The sequence below is a fragment of the Impatiens glandulifera genome, chromosome 8 (genome assembly GCF_907164915.1).
Source record: "Impatiens glandulifera chromosome 8, dImpGla2.1, whole genome shotgun sequence".
Taxonomy (NCBI): Eukaryota; Viridiplantae; Streptophyta; class Magnoliopsida; order Ericales; family Balsaminaceae; genus Impatiens; species Impatiens glandulifera.
Genome location: NC_061869.1, coordinates 36826791 through 36831276, shown reverse-complemented (window position 1 = coordinate 36831276; position 4486 = coordinate 36826791).

The window sequence follows — 4486 nt, the reverse complement described above, 5'->3', positions numbered from 1 at the left end:
TCGCCCTTGGAGGACCGGGGTTCTGGTTTTTAAAAGGGTAACCGCTTACAACAACAACAACACACACTGATTAGTGATAGTCCGGTTAAAGACTAAAACTGTTCTTTACACTACGCAAGTTGTTACAGACACTTGAACTGGGTTCAAGGGCGGAAATGTCTATTTCAGCTTGAAGGAACGCACAAGGTTTGGATGATATTTATAAGGAGTCGGTTAAGGAGGATAGATAGACCAGTTTGATTAAGGAAGAGGATTATGTTTCGGTTTGATTTAAGGTGAGTGATAGTTCAGTTTAGAGTAAGTGAGCCGGAAGTAAAGAAAATAACACGAGACAAAATCTTTTATGGATGTTCGGAGCTAACTCTCCTATGTCACATCTTCTTCTCAAATTATGAGAAGAATTTCCACTAACTTAAATGTTACAACACTCACACAATGTCGGACGAGCCTTAATCGCTACTCGCCGGTTACACCACTTCACTCTGATGTAATACAATTAACTCAATACAATAACAACGCTTTCAATAATTGAAAGTGCTATTTAGGATGGAGCGTGAGATTTCCCTTTACTGTTGAATGCTTAATTCTCTCTCTCTTAAGATTCAAAACCGTATTTAATGAAGACCCTTCGTCTTCCTTTTATAGTGAATAATATCCTACCGGTCATCTTCTTCTCTCTCTATAGGATTGGCCATTCTGAAACCACGCCGGTTCAGAGATGTTGCGTGCACGTTTCACCGTTCTAACACTTGGCAACCAGGCGTGCACCGGTCAGGCTTTGATGAAGTGAGCGGTTTGCAGTTTTGGACACATGGCAAACATGCACGTTCCGCCTGCCTAATTCAGATCTTGCTTCGGATCTTGGATAATCAGATCATCATTGTTTTTATAGCATGCTTCTGATCCGTATCTTATCTTCTTATATTTTCCCAAGAAGTATTTATCTCGTCATATTACGTCATCGTATATTTCAAAGTTTTCGGTTGATCTTTTCGTAATATGATCCGGCTGGAATTGATAGAACTTTGTTAGCCGGTCCTGTTAGAATATTGTAGTCGGTTCCTCTTGATCAAGCATTGATCATTTGAAGCCAAATTATTTTGGTATGTTCTCCAGCCGGTTTATGCGGTTTGATTTGTACCTGCACATAAAAGTTGAGATTATTTAAGTTCTCTGGTCGGTTAAAATTAATTTACTTAATTTTTCTAACAATTTCTCCCTTTTTGATTATTTAGAATAAATATTCAAAACTTGTAGTGTGTGGCCGGTTTAAAAATTAACTTACTTAATTTTTCTAACAATTTCTCCCTTTTTGATTATTTAGAATAAATATTCAAAACTTGTAATGTGTGGTCGGTTTTTGAGAGAACTTAATTTTGGCCGGTTTTGAAAAATGTGTTTAGCAATTTCTCCCTTTTTGATATTTTTCAAAGAAAAAGTTTCAAAACAAGCTATTTTTCAAAAGTGCGAATTATAATTTAGATTTAAGATCTTTCGAAAATGGTTAAGTTCATAAACAGGGTTAACTAAAAACGATGGATCAATACGTTGTAAATGGATATTTAAAAAGAAATTAAAATTAGATGGATCAGTTGAGAAATACAAAGTTAGACTGGTAGCTAAAGGTTATAGACAAAAGAAATAAATAGATTACTTTGACACATATTCTCCTATTACTAGAATCACCTCAATTATAGTTTTGATAGCGCTTTCCTCAATTTTTCAAAATGATGATACATCAAATGGATGTAAAAACAACTCTTCTTAATGGTGATTTAGATGAAGAAGTCTATATGGAACATCCTGATGGTTTTGTAGTACCTGAAACTGAAAATAAAGTTTGTAAACTAATAAAATCATTATATGGTCTTAAACATTAACTTAAACAATGGCATGGAAAATTTAACAAGACTATGATTATTGGTGGTTATAAGATTAACCAAGTTGAAAAATGTTTTTATTATAAATTTGATGAAAATATGTTTGGTGTTATTATATGTTTTTTTGTAGATGACATGCTTATTATGGTACTAACATAGAAAAATAATTGAGACAAAACACTATTAATGTTCTAATTTTGAAATGAAAGACTTGGGTGAAGCTAATATAATATTACGAAGAAAGCTTACAAAATTAGACAAAAGATATAAATTATCTCAAGAACATTTTGTTGAAAATTTAATGAAAAGTTTTAGATGTATGATTCCAAAGTTGTTTGTACTCCTCACGACTCTAATTTACACTTAAAGAAAAATGCTAGAAACAGTGTTTATCAATCTGATTATGTTAAAATAATTGGGTGTCTCATGTATCTGATGGATTGTTCAAGAACAGATATTGCATATGATGTTAATAGATTGAGTATATACACTCAAAATTCTAATAGAGAACATTGGATTGCACTTAATAGAATTTTAAGATATTTATGTGGAACTATAGATTTTTGTACTTACTTTTGTGATTTTTAAACCGTACTTGAGGGTTATTGTGATGCTAACTGGATTTTTGATTCAGATGAGATCAAGTCTACAAGTGGATTCATATTTACTGTAGGAAAAAGTATTGTCTCTTGGAAATCAACAAAATAGACATGTATATCACGTTCTACAATGGAGTTAGAGTTTATTGCTCTCGATTTGGAAGGCATTGAGGCTAAGTGGATTAGAAATCTCTTACAAGATATCCCGTTTTGGAAGAAGCACATGTCTTTTATATCGATACATTGTTATTGTAAAATAGCCATTGGTATAGCCAATAATGATAATTATAATTGAAAAAGTCGACACATGCAGGTGCGACATTGTTTAGTGAAACAATTGATTAAACATGGAATGATATCACTAAACTTTGTAAGGTCAGAGATGAATTTGACGGATCCTCTGACCAAACCACTAAGCTCGAGGCTAGTGAGAAATACATCGAGGGAGATGAGATTAATGTCTATAAACGAAACTGAGAATGATGGTAAGACAACCTAGTACATGAATTATTTCACGTATTGTAGGTTCATATGGGTAAGAACAATTCATTTTTCAGTTTGTGAGACACTATTCCAAATATTTATGAACAACCCATCCATATGTTGTAGGATAGTGAGTACTGTAGTGGAAGAGGATGACTTTAAACATTTAATGAATCTATAACTCATGCGTGAGTGGTGTATTTGACTACATTACACACTTGATAGATTTCACCTATCTTAGAATAGAGGTGGGGCCGCTTCTATGAAAGTTAGACAATCTTTCTAGAGTTCTCATGAGATGTAGGATCGACGAAGGCCAAAATGTGTCACACCGTGATAGATAACTTTGGAAGAGAAATTATAGTTACAAATAAGTTCACTAATTCACGTCTGAAATGAGGTTCATAGAGGTTCTAATCTCATCGACATTTCTGTGAGTCTTTACTTATTTTTTCTAAGTACTAGTTCATAGTCCAAAAGACACTTGTATTGATGCATTAATTTTTTGCGCTCTGAGAAAATGTATTTTAAATAATTTTGAAAAATGGGGGATTATTGGATAAATATTAATATTAGTTATTTCTAAATTATTATTTTAATTTAATCATCCCTTAAATTATGGAATTAATTTTACAACGTTCAAAATAAGGATTTATGTATGATTAATTATCCCTTAAATTGTGTTACTGATTTACAAGTAACAACCTAAATCAAATCTTCAATTACCTTTACTAATCTATTAATTTGTGGGATTGATTTGTATTAATTGAGATCAATTAAGATTTTTAATTACCGTTACTGATCTTTTAATTTGTGTGATTGATTTGCATTAATTATGATCAATTAAGAAACTTTTTGTTAGTATATTTTTCTATTTATATACTAGAGGTATAAAAGATTACAGATATACTTTTTTCAAAAGAACAATCCATATTCTCGAGAGCATCCTAAACTATTATCCTCTAAGCCTCGTTAAGTAGATTGCGGCATTAACGAGAAGAGTTCTTGAATCTTGAGAGGGAGTGTCACTAACATCCTATCGCAACGAGTAACCTACTCGAGGAGGCAAAATCTCTCTAAAGATAGTTCCCAACACGCCTCAACTTAAATCTCGCTAGTTTTTTCATATATGTTTATGTAGTAACAATTGTTTGTGGAACTTAATTTGTTTCGGTCGTATTCATACAGATTTAATTTTTCTAATCCGAAACATCGGCTCTAGAATTAAATCAACGTTTCTTCCTTTTTTTAAAAAAAAATTTCTCTTCAGGAAGGGACATGGGGGTTTATTTATGTATGTTAGACCGGGCCCGCAAACATGCAAATTGTCTACGTATCTTCTCTCTTGTATTTTTTTCACTAAGAAGAATCAGGTCTCCGTAGTTCATGCATTAGTTCTTTGTCCATGTTACAAGTTATACAAAACTTGAGATTGGATTATGTTGAGATAAGATTCTTTCAAGGTAGAGCTTTAACTGTTCTATGCATGCTTGATATTATACAAAATATATTTTAAGCGTATCA